At 31.2% G+C, this 13736-nt stretch overlaps 1 pseudogene; it reads left to right on the top strand.

The window, feature by feature from the left end:
- The first annotated feature begins 8104 nt into the window (after positions 1 to 8104).
- Positions 8105 to 12896, top strand: LOC134234723 (uncharacterized; annotated as a pseudogene).
- The last annotated feature ends 840 nt before the right edge of the window (positions 12897 to 13736 follow it).

Here is a 13736-nt window from a genome sequence, read left to right as displayed (position 1 = left end):
GTTTATCGAATACTTTAATATATGGGAAGGGACTGTTTTTTGTACAAATTTATTACAAATGGGGAGGAAAGTATATTTGAGCTTAATTGTTTTTTCGACGTCTAACGATGCTATTGAACGGTTGTTTTTATTAAGAGAAAAAAAGCAAAGTCCTTTGTGTTGCATTCAAATATAACACGATGACACTGCAGGGCCAGTCTTTCAGGTGAAGTCCGCAAAGCCAAAAAAAAAAAAAAACCAAAAAAAAACAAAAAACAAAAAAAAGCATTAATTGACCGAAGTGCGGCTTGTATAGCGGGTTGAGATCGAAAGTCTTTTAAAATATGGCATTGAAACGTTACTCTATTGCTTTTACGATTTACTTTACCTTTTGAGATGTGAATACTTTCCCTTGCTCATAAAAGGATTTTTTTCAGATATTATCAAATAAAAATTTGAATATAAAATTTTGCTCAGTTTTTGTTTTGCTTGGTTCCATACGTCATTAAAAGCCCACATATTGTTTATTTAAAAGCAAATTACGTACATATAAATCCATTTGTCAAAAATGATATTTAATTTTTTTCTCGATGTGTTTTACTTTTGACATTTTACCCCAAGCGGTTTACATATATGATCTTTCATTAACTGCATGTATCATGCATATCGACCACGAATGTCAACATAATCATTTTTCTCTCTCTATTTCTCTCTCTCTCTCCCCCCCCCTCTCTCTCTCTCTCTCTCTCTCTCTCTCTCTCAAAAACACACAGAGAATACATTTTCACTTAATATATAAGAAAAATTATTTTCTTACCTTGTGCTATATTATAACGATAAAATTATATGCATGCCTGACATGAAGAAGGTCATTAACTTTTTGCATTCTTTATTTTTTTTCATTTAGTGAAGGAATATGTAAAAATTAGAGAATTTTGTTTCAGTGCAAAAAGTTTTCATTTATCGCTATAATTTATTTTGGGGAATTTTTCGATTTAATTGAAGAATTTAGCTGTCTTTAACAGTAAATTATAATATAGATGACCAGTTCTTGAAACCAAAGCCAAGAATAGCAAAGTCAAATACGTCCTGGAGAACCAAGTTGTTTGCGAGCAGGAAAATACCTACAAAATGCTAAACTGGTATAGAAAATGCTGCTAGTGATCGTATATGGATATGGACTAAAATATTCAATCGATAGCAGCTTTTTAAGGCTGGAAGAATTCCTTTTCTAGAGAAACAATCCCGATACTAAGGTCAGGGCATTGATTCAATGGATTTTGCATTGTTTCCATTTCTCGACGTTATTTGTAGACAATTTTTTTAAAAGATCTAATTGATTCCACATAAAATAATTTGGTTTGCAACAGAAATTTTTAAAAGAAAAAAAAAACAAAGAATATAGAACTGAAAGATAAGAAAAAAAAATGTGAATAAAAAATGACATTCAGATTTGGAACAAGGATTGTAACGTTATTTAACGAATGAAAGCTTTGACTGTGGTTTTTAATATTGTATAGTTGTAATATACAATATTTTTAATATTTTATATTTTTTACATGTTTTCCCCACGATTTTTGATAAAAGTATATGCTTTTTTTTTTTTTTACAAACTTCCTAGCTTTAATTTCATTCTTTTTTTCATTTTATTTTCCGGATGTTATAATGGAATAAAGACATATAACAACCATACTAAAAGTATTTTATCTGATACATGTATTTGTTTCTGATAGCAATTTGTTGTAATGATAGGCTATGTTTTATCAAAATTTGTGATCATTCGTTCCGAAAACGCAAAAATGGTTACAGAAACTGGACTGCTCTTAAATCAAAGCTGCAGGTTTCTCGTCTATCATCAGGTATCATTTATCATCTCCAAAACAAATCGTGATAACTACGGGTGACATATTGTACCATATCTGCTATATATACAGCTACGTACATTAATTTTTCTCATGACGAAAGACAGCTTCATTTTCCAACACAAATTAAGGTAAAATAAAAAATGATTTAAATTTATTTTATTATTAAACGAGTCCTTTTGTTTTATTGGAAACTTTAAACGTGTCGAAATAGAGTAATATATGAAATAAAATGATATCTAGTAATGGATATAGGATTCGAAATTTCCGCGGGATAATACCGAATTAAGGACATATGCAAGGTACATTACTCACTGATAATTTTTTCAAGATATTCTTAATTTAAAATTGTACTACCAATGCATGTTCTTAGACCAAAAAAATCAGCATGCGTTATCAGGGGTTTTGAACATATATCAAATTATGAAAAAGTTTTGTATTATTCAATGAAAAATATTCAACAATTACGAAACATAAATTCCAGGTTTTTTTTTTTCATCAAAATTTGTTTGAGAAGAGATGTACAAATCCATATATAGACATTAAAAAAATTACACTCAGGTCCTTCATTTAGTGGAACTCTTTTCATGTCCAGGCCGAGAAGAGTCCAATAAAGTTCAGACTACGTTGCGTATGACCTTAGGAGTTGTTGTTCTTCAAACTTGTAATTTGAATTTTCCATTTGACAAAAAAAAACAAAAAAAAAAAAAAAAAAAAAAAACACAACATTGCTTGATTGAAAGTAACACATAAAGGGCGCCGGGATCCTCTCAGGCATCAAGTTAATTTGATTCTTTGAAATATTTTCTCGTTTGACATATGCTTAAAGTTAAAGTAAAATAGGCATTAACCATTTTCGATATCATCATCTTCAATATCAAAGGATATATACTCGTCGCACTCCTCCATGGCACCCTAGCCCATCTTTAATTTCTTGGAGGTCCGTGTTTGCTCTGCTTCTTTTTGTATTGTTTAATGAACCCTTTAAGTGTATTGTTTGTTATCTCCATATATTTCTTCTGTATTTATTTGTTTTGTATACTGCACTGACCTTTTCCACTGTTAATAGTTTCTTTGATAACTTACTTATATTAGATGTGTTAAAGTCATTTTTGTCGTTACCGAGTGCCACATACGAGATAGTATACGTCCATCTACACAGGTGTCGACTGATTACACTGAATAGTGATTTAGAACAGTCATGCCATTAAGAGTTCATCCGATATAGTGAGAGTCCGATCGAAAATGGCGAACACATTACTTTTACGAATCATGTTCAATTTTGAATCGGGTGAAACACAATATAGGGCGCATTAAGAATATCACACTATTATACATGATTTTTAGAAATGTTAATATCTTTAAATGTAATTTATCATAATTCATTTATAGGCATACTTATAAAGGACTTGTGTGCAAAATTTTGTTGATCTAGCCTTAACAGAATTTTAGTAATTGCAAATAATGTACCCCAAAAATGACATTTTTTCAGCGTTATGCGGTTGCGCTTTGAAATTACACCATTTTTCAATTGAAATAATTGTTATATATCATATATTTTCATGCCAGTGATCATTATCAGACTTTAGAATTTATTTTACAAATTATTTTGGTGCTTGAATTTTCAGGATTGAATAACAACTTTTGAAGATATTAAAGAAAATGTAATAGGGGTGCAATGTTATACATTTTTTCTCATAATTTCACCCCTCTCATTATGCCAAATAAAAATAATGTCCATATCATTTATTTTCTCAGATTTCTGTCCAAAATCACAGTGTTAATGCTCTCTTACTTACAGAAAAAAGTTGGGATAATGTAACAATTGAAATGAAATTTCATCATGTTTTAATGTGGAAAATTAAGATTTTACAAAAAACTGTAGTGTCCGTAACCACTTCCATTCTGTGAAATTAGAAAGCTCTATAAATATCTTAACTAATTTCCTAGACAGGCATCTCATATAGATGCTGAGATGTGTTGTAATTTTCCTGATCATCACCACTGTTTTTCTGTTATCATTACAAATGTGGTTACGGACACTACAAAACCCTGTAGTGTCCGTAACCTGAATTTGAGGCAGTTTGAAACAGGCGGTGTTAAAACACTAATGCAAATTTATTCACGAGGGTCAGAAGTTTGTTTAACAAGTTAGTCAATGTATTTTATTTTTCTTCCTCATTTTGATATTGCAACTAATTTGGGAAACCCAGATTGCACCATTTTCATATACAAGATCCTTGGTGTTAGATCACCTTGATATTGGCAGATGCTATTGACATCCTAGGATTTAAGTCAAATAACATGTCATTATTTTTTCATTGTTTAAGTCAACTGGTGCTACATTTAAGAAAATCTTGTTGAAATTCCTCTATTTAAGGTTAAGTTTCATCCTATTGTAAATAACTTGTAGAATGTGTAGTGTCCGTAACCAAAAGTTGAAAAATGAAATATCTTTATTTTTTCTTCATAAAATTTACAGATAAATTTTTGAAACAGTGTATTATTGAATTTAGAGATAAAAAGGTGTTTGTTAGCTGGAATTCTTTTAGATCATGTGGTTTTTTTCTTTACTGCAAGTACTGAAATAATGATTGGACACCCACAATGACATAAAAATAGTTAGAAATTATTATCACTGGCTACATACCCCATATTTCATGTGATTATTGCTTCAGTTGTCTAGTTGCTTATTAGGTAATATCTTAAAATGTGTTAAATGCAAGTAATTTTGCATTCAAAATGTTAAACAGTTGGGAAGTTATTTGGTTACGGACACTACAAAAATTTCAAAAAAGAAAACAACTAAAATTACACCAATTTCAGAGAAAGTACTGTATATATAACTGTTTGAAGAAAAATAGAATGCTTTACAGAGAAGAAAAAATAATTGAATAAATATTAGTGAGCTTTATTCTTCAAGGTTTGACTTTTCTACTTGCACATAACACCTGTATAAAGTTACATGTGTATATATTCATTCAAAGTATATTGGTTATGGTATATGCTTTTAAAAGATGAAGTTGAGATCTGAAGAATAAACAAAATCAGGAGAAACTGAAACGAGAAATAAAATGCTGAAAAAAGATAGGAAAAGGGCTTAAAAACAAAAACTTCATCCACAAACCTGTGAAACATTAAAGTATTGTGTAGTGTCCGTAACCCTTAAATTTGGTTAATTGACTTCATTGATCATTGAACCTACATTCTAGATAGTTTTCATAAAACTTTAATGAATAATAGAACTTTTCTTTTGCACTTCAGTTAATAAATACATGTAGTTATGTGAAAGATGGAAGTTTCAGGATTTCCTAAAGTGGATTTTTTTCTATTGGCATTAGTTCTGCAAGTAAATTGTTTTTACTTGAAACAATATCTAATTTGTATGTACTTTGTATTTAATAAAATTTAAATCTGATTTATAATAGTTCAGAAGTTTATAAAATGTATTTTTTACCACAAACAAAACGCCAATCATTAATATTTGGGTTTTGTAGTGTCCGTAACTTAATGAAGCTATCAAATTATTTTAGAAAATTTATAAAAATGAAATGTCCTATTTAAATGGAAGTATTTATATTTCACAAAACGCATAAAAAGTGTTATTTATAAATAGTTTTTTCTTTATTTATATTGGTTTTAAAGAGTTTACATGAAATGAAATACTACCATTTTAAACAAACATGTACGAAGTAAGAACTATTTTCATTTTAAAGTATAATGCCACCTTTTTAAGTCAAAATTTTGTCCATATTTTGTATTTTTATATATTGTTTGTTTGTAAGCAGTTTAAAAAAAAATTAGAGCTTATAAACAGTTTTTAATATTTATTTCAAAGAAAACAACACTTGTAGTGTCCGTAACCTGTGAAAATGAGGTCATTATCAGCTTATAAAAAATAAAGTTCTAATGTGAATTTCACAAAACCGTTTATGTTTGAGATCCTTTAGATACTCTACTTTTTAGAAAAAAATATTTTTGGGGCAAAATGAAGACATTAATTTTTTACCCCAAAGTGCAACGTTACTGTCCCCTATATTGTGTTTCACCCGAATACAAATTAAAATAGACAAGTATATTAATTGTTCTTATATCTTTTAAAGACGTTATCTGACTTTTATTTTAATTTTAGTTAGTTCACCGTCAACGGAAAAGACAAAATTAATGGATCTATATGCTTTTAGTGCCCTTATTTTCTTTTGAATTCTTAAATTTTTCGTTCATTCAGAAATGAAATCTGAGTTTTAAATCTTGAACTTCTTTAATTTCGATTTGCATTTTAGTTGAAATACTTATTTTGTAGGATGAGGAGTATTATTTTTCTCTGTATCGTGCTCTTTACCTCTCTTCTGGTCATTGAAGAAGTAGAGTCGAGCTGGTGGCGACGAAGATGTACTTGTAACTGCGGTCCGAAGGGCTGTGGATGTACATGCAGTTTGGGAAGAAGAAAGAGAAGTGTGGTAATTTCCACTCACTGAGGGCTAATCAATTATTTAAATAATGTGCATTGAGAACTTAATTTCTTGTAAATTCCTATAAGACTGAAAAGCATGGATAGAGGGAATAAAATAATCTTTATTTTTACTGTGAATTTTGCTAAATTGTAATTTTATTTTACATTACAAAATATAGCTCTTCGTTTCAGATTTATGTAAAATTTTGATGCTATAAATTAAGTTTATATTTACATGTATATTTCTGTCATCAAATGAATGAAATATTGGAATGCAATAATTGTAAATGCGCAAAATTACTAATTAAAAGAATCACATACAATCCTATACTTACCATCCGATCCACAGGACGAGTCTTCAGAAGGATTTCTTCGCCAGATGAACTTCCAAGGGTAACTATATTACACACTGTTAATCCCTGGAATAAAATTAAACTATGTTGATATTTCCTTCAATTTGGTAATTATTTTTGTATAATTACAGCTCAGAGGGTTTAACCGCAGACGAATCAAGGAATTGAAACAACGCTGGTTGGTCGCTGATTCCAAACCAATGTTTTTTTTGTTTCTTTGAAAGTAAACGTAAATTTCAGGCTTTCTTGGGTTATTGGTTTTTGTGTACATAACATAACATGTGAAATATATAGACACAATCATTATTACGACACAATGACATTATGGAATAATTATGACACAATCATAATTATTTATAGATATATTCTATATTAGAGAATCACAACTTTAAAGATGCTTTTTGTATGTAAAGAGAATTGTGTTTATGTCCGACGGTCCATTGTACATGTTGTACTTCAACTACCATAATAATGTGTGCTTTTCTGGTTTTTATGAATATATTCTAAGTCTATAATGAATAATTAATTTCCGTCAGATTAAAAAAAAATATCTTCAAGCACGCTGATACTTGCAAGTACTATAAGTAGCCCCCTGTCTGATATTGGTTCGAAGGGATTGATATATATTCTTTTTTGTATGAAACGATCTCTCCATGCAATTATAAGGAATATCAAATAATACTACCAAATTGGAATAAATAATTAAATTAAAATGAATAATATTATCCTAATTTTTCTCCTTCAGAAAAGCACGCTTTTCTGCTTTTTTGTTGTGTTCGAATCTGTTCTTATTGAAATAAGAAGCTTAATTTCAAACAAAAACTAGATAAGAAGTTGAAGTGTGTCTAGATAATCAAATTTAGTTTTTATAATATTCAACTATAGTCAATAGACTTTTATTAATATACCTGGGAATATCTCTCTGTCTTTGATTGTTAAAAAAGACTAATATTCTGTATGTTCTGGAGTGAGCACTAGAAAAGGACACATTTTTAAATTCTTTTGCCGACATTGATATTCGGTCAGGTAAAAAAAAATTGGACTTTTTTGGTAAATTTCAAACTCAATTGAAAAAAAAATACAATATCTTTCCATCTTAATAATCTAGTAAAAGCGCTTTGAATATATATCTACAATGTAGTCAGATACTTAGACCATACTCCCCGTTGAGACCTGAATCTACAGAGAAAAGATTCCCTTTTTTAATTAAGCCCGTGATTTAATTACAATTTTATTTTTATTTTCTTAATATCTTATGTTGAGAACTGTGGTCGGTAAATTTCCTGTAAAAAGAATCCAGATAACTTTTATGAATATATAATAAACTGAGATAATGGATCTTTTATAAAGTCACTACACACGAATATGTTACCGTACGAGTTAGTCAGATAACTTCATCCGAACTGAAAGTGAAACTAGCACGAGGGAAAAAGGGAAAAAAAAAAACAAAAAAAAGTCTGAAAAGAAAACTAATGTAATGATAAAATGGAGAAAGAAGTTACCTCTCCTCCAAGTGAAATGAGAAGGAATGATTCCCCAGCAAGTAGACATTTTTCTCATTCCAGTTCGCATGGAAGCTCGGACGAAAATGACATTCCATGTAACACGAGTTCTTGGTCTACTGGTTTGGTAGATAAACTTGGCATTAGAAAGGTATTGACAAACCCATTTGAACTGGTACGAACAGAATGGTCATTATGTAATTTAAGAGACACTTAAATAACTAGAATTGATGAACTTGTTAAAATATGCAGTCTGCCGTGTGTTGATTTCAATTCATTGGAGGAGATACCGTATAATGAGTCAACATCTTACAAGCAGTGAGTCCAGGAATGGTTTCAAAAGTTCACAATCAAAGAGCTTAAGTTGTAAGTTTTTATAATATTTAAATTGGAGGCTGGGTTTTCAAAGCACTTCAAGAATAGCAGGGTAATTTAATTCATCAACTAAATAAGACAGACCTGCATGTACGCTTGTTCACATTTTATTCAAAAGGACCAACTTAAATGTGTAATGGTTTGGGCTGTGAATATTGGCCTGGATAGCTCAGTTGGTAGAGCTATATGACTGGGAAGGCAGGGGTCCAGGGTTTGATTTCCATTTTTCAAAGTAAGAGTACATACCCACAATTTGGTGCTTTAAAGTAACACAGTTACAAAATCATTGACTTCACATTAGCCGACACAATAGCAAAAAAAGAATATTACACTTACTGTAATTCCTGCGGGTATTACTGTTAGTATTGTATGCAAGAAGAGTGCAATTGTAACGGTGCATTGCAGAGTCTGGCCAAAAAAAGACAACTAATAGTCTTGTTTTCTTGCTACCAGTCTGAAAAAAATAGGATAGGTAGGAAAATTTATTATTTTTTAATTTTAATTTATTCTGGATATGAACTGAAACAAAACCAAATTAAACATGTCATAGATCAATATTTTCTTTATGAATTAAATTGTGTCTTTTGATGCATAACTCAAGTGGTATTTTATGAAAGTCCATATATTTAAAACATTTATAAAATACCACGTGAATATAATATATTTTTTTCAGTTTTGGAACATGAAGTTACTGAAATTCCAGATTTTTTTTTTCCAAAGCTAAAAAAAACTTTAGGGTACCGTAGGATGCAAAAAATAGGGTAGGTTGAGTAGCAGGAAACAAGACTTTTATTTTTTGGCCTTTGTAAATGCAGATGCCCTTGTTATCAGGTTATTTCTGCAATGGAATTTAACACTTTGTTTTGTTTTCATTTTTTAGGTTAAATAGGAACTGTGAAGAGTTTGGATATTTTCTGTTCGACGCCATGCAGCAAATACATCAGGCCCAAAAAAGAGAGAGCCATTTGCCATATGAAATTGATTATCGAGCTCTCTTTGAAAAATTTCTAAATTTGTTTGAATTTAAAGTCAAGTAAGTATACATGTACATATAAGAAGCCTATATTAACATTTTCTAACATAGCAATGGCAGAAAAGTCACAAGGGGCATAGCCAGATTACATCAATTATCCCATGTTTCCCACTACCGTTGATATCTCTGGCATACTTAACTATACTAAGTAGACAGTGATTTCTTATATTTCCATTTTATTGTGAAGTAAAATTGTAGATTTAGACTTTAAAAGTGTAGACATAGATTACAAATACACGAGGATTCCAATGCCAATTTCAATAGTCCTCATCCACTGACATCAAACAAAAAGGCAGCCACATAAGATTTACATGCCTATTTGGCCTCCTTAGCATCACACTGACACAGATGCACATGAGATTTGCATGCATATTAGGCCTCCTTCCTCCTGACCTATTGACCTGCCTAATTTACATTCTGGTAGAATTATCTAGAAATCAGCCCTGCTAACTTTCAAAGAGTTATCATGGTTATCACAGAGAAAAAAATTTATGAATAGAAATATTTGTGCTTTTTTTTAAATATTGTAAACAAATATTTGTATTGTAGGGCATATTCATATATACCAAAGGGACATGCCACAATATTTGGACAAGAAATATTATCTTCAAGAGCTGATCTTCTTGTCACTAAATGTGATGATCCAAGTGAAATACTAAGTGTTTGCAAGGTAAGATGGAAAATCTAAAATCATAGATATGTATTCATTATGATGGATTATGATCGAGCAGGAGATTTATCTCTTTTTAAACTAAAGGCTAATATTAAAGTAATATTTTCTGCTCAGTTTATCCATTACCTGTTGTCTTCATCATTATTGTCATCTTCAGACACTTTTCAAATTTTCATGCTTTTCTCCTCTGGATCCACTTTGCCAATTCTAGGGTTGTATAATATACTCAGGTGAACATTTAGGTCCTTGGATGGGCCTCTTGTTTGTTAATTTACTGGACACTGTATACTTAATGTTCACCATGATCATGATGATCTAATTAGTTTCATTATTCTGATTAGTTAACTAATAGTAGTTTGATGAAATTAGTAACATAAGTATGTTTTCGGAGAATAAATGAAAATCTTATTTTTTGGAATATAAAAAAAATATATAATTTATAAAAAATATTTTCTGTTAAAACTTTTTTTTAGCATGATAGAATTTTTTAAAATATTTATATTAGATTATAGATGAGGAAGATAATCTTTAAATCCTAAAGAAGGCACAGATTTTTCACCAGCAAGGAAAAAATTACGCACTGCATCATCACAGTTAGAAACTATTAATGAGGAGGCATGTTCTAGTACAAGCTCAACCTGTGGTCTGTCATCGAATGTATATGCCCCGTATGTTGGAGACCTGCTAGCTTATTTTGAAAGTTCTGTTTTACACAGAGGCATTCTTGGAATGGTCTTACAGAAGACAAAAGTAAGTGAAAACTGTTAGTGATATTTTTAAAATCTGAGACAATTTTACAGTACCCTGAAAACTACAGTAATACAGTACGAACACGGATATAGCGAATTCATGGATATACATGTAGTGAAGTTTTTCTGGGTCCCCGGCAAAATTCTTAACAAATCTTTGTAAAATTTTACGGTTATAACGAACTCTAATATAACGAATTTACGGATATAGCGAACTGATTTTGAGTCCCGTCAAGGTAAAATATAATGAAATTTACATCTTTTATAACAAACTTTCAAAGATATCAAAATTTGATGAATTGAATTGACTTTTTTTTTTCTTTTAGCATTTGTTTATAAAATTCAATTCATAATAAAACCTTGGTTATCGAAGGTATATTTTGTAATATTTGCTTTTTAAACATATTTGGTAGTAATACTTGAAGGAAAACCTGCGTATTGCGAATTCGCTATGTATGCTTTACGAATTCGTTATACGGATATAACAAATTACGGATATAGCGAATTAAATTCACAGGTCCCCAGGACTTCGCTATAACTGAGTTTTACTGTATATGGTAACAGTCTTGTTTTTGTTGGTTGATCGCTAACTTAAGATGATCATGAAGACTTTGTAAATTATTTTTTTTTTTTTTTTGGATGTTGTTTAACATCCCTCTCGAGAATTTTTCACGAGAAATAGAGATGCCACCACTTGCTGGTGGAGTGGTGCAATTTTTTTTCTATACTCAGCACTAGGGTCCATTATGCAGGGAGGGATCTTTTTTGTGCAAGCACCCACAGTGACATTTGGCCTTAGTTTATATGGTCTTATCCAAAGGACCAGTCTTTGTGTCCCACAGTGGGATTGGAACCTGCGTTGTAAGAATTAAGACACTTTACTTCGCGACTCTTGAGCAGACTTCTCTAACCACTGCTGATGAAAATATTGGAGACTGTAATTCGTGCCTCACTGTCATCAATTTAATTATCCCTTGACCAAATCATATTTTCTACCCACTTACAGCATTCTGATTATTATTTTACCCAATGGATGCTTTGGGTAGAGGATCTGCAGTAACCTTCAACAAAGAATCTAGGTCTTTGGTCAAGGGTAAAGACAATCTGTTTGTAAAAAGTATATTTCATTCCCTTGCAGTCTGACTCATCACATGTACATGTACTTCTCAGAACACTTAGGGGTATTGGTGTACAGAGACCCTGAACCAAGTTTCTAGGTCAAAGGTCAAGGCCATAGTACACATCTGTAAAATTCTTTCCCGACCATATTTGGAGAGAAGATATTTACATTTGTGTGAAATTCATTTATTTATTAATTAAAACAGCTGTTAAAAATGCAGTTTATTGTAATTAGAAATTTATCATATTACTTATATGGTTAAATGGTTAATTGTCAAATTTATTTTGCAGGTATCATTTACTTTCTTGAAAATCAAACCCAAGAGCTTTGAAAAAATTAGAAGAGGAAACAAATCTGGATCTGTGAAATTTGATCCAACAAAGGATGAAGAACCAATATTATTTTACACAAAGCAGTTCAATTACTTAAACTGTGAAGATCGTAAAATAATTTTCAAAGCATTGCTTACCATGAGAATGATGGAAGTTAAAGGTTGGGACTACTAAATATTTTAAGCATTACAAATGCTGAAGTGATTTTTGCCTGTATTTTTTGGGCTACCCGAGTCACTGAGTCAAAGTATAGAAATTCCTGTGTGTCAATAATGAATTTCTTCAGCTTTAAAGTAGTTAATTTTATTGACATTTTTGTGTAACGTCTGTGTGTGAAAAACACATCTTGTAAAAATTATACTTACTTTAGGGGCATTAAATATTTAGGAAAAAGTTGAAATTTTTATGGTCTTCTTTCTCTAGCAAACAAACTTAATATATGGTTTGTATAAATGCCCATCTTTGCACTTGACATCTTCTCAAAGCTTTTACATATTAAAGTTTACTTTTTTTGCCCTATTCAGTTTCTTAAAAGAATGATAATCATGAATATAAAAAAAGGTTTGTGGTAGGATACACGGATGATATGACTGGTAAGTGGAATGATGGAAATCCATGTACAAATAACAACATTGAGTTTTCTGTATGATATTGTCACCGGGCGTGGCGCAGTGGTTAGAACATTTGCTCTAGAAACAAGAAGTAAGGAGTTGATCCTTACGTCACTGGCTCCAATCTCACTGTGGGACATGGAGACTGGTCCTTCGGATGAGACAGTATAAACAGAGGTCCTGTCCCATAACGTACTGGCATGAAAAAGATCCCTCACTGCTCAATGGCCCTATGTGCCCTGAGAATAGAACAAAAATTGCAGCTCTCCATTGGCAAGAAGTGGCATCTCCATATGAGTGAAAAATTCTTGATGGACGTTATCGATCGATCAATCTGTATGTTATTGATCAAACAGTACTAAACCAGATCCCCTCTGTCACCCAAGCATCCCAGAAAGCAGTACCAGAGACTGCTCTGGGACCGCTCCAGGACTACTCTACCATAGACTGAAGGCATGCTATGGTTTTATCATAAATATGAAAACTGATTTTTTAGCTCTGCTGGTCAGAGACTTAAGCGATAGTAATGCATCAGTCGTCCGTTCGTCTGTCTAGCCGTCTGTCTGTCTGTCTGTCTGTAAACAATTCTTCCTACAGCTTTGGTCTAATTTCAATATTACTTAGCACACAAGTAAACTACATTAAGATACATATAATAGTGCATTGGTTTTTGATTTCGATGTACAGTGTTGCC

This window comes from Saccostrea cucullata, unplaced genomic scaffold (genome assembly GCF_032062105.1).
Source record: "Saccostrea cucullata isolate Sc308-1 unplaced genomic scaffold, CSIRO_AGI_Scuc_v1 ctg3674, whole genome shotgun sequence".
NCBI classification, from domain to species: domain Eukaryota; kingdom Metazoa; phylum Mollusca; class Bivalvia; order Ostreida; family Ostreidae; genus Saccostrea; species Saccostrea cuccullata.
This window is presented reverse-complemented; position numbering and strand designations above follow the sequence as displayed.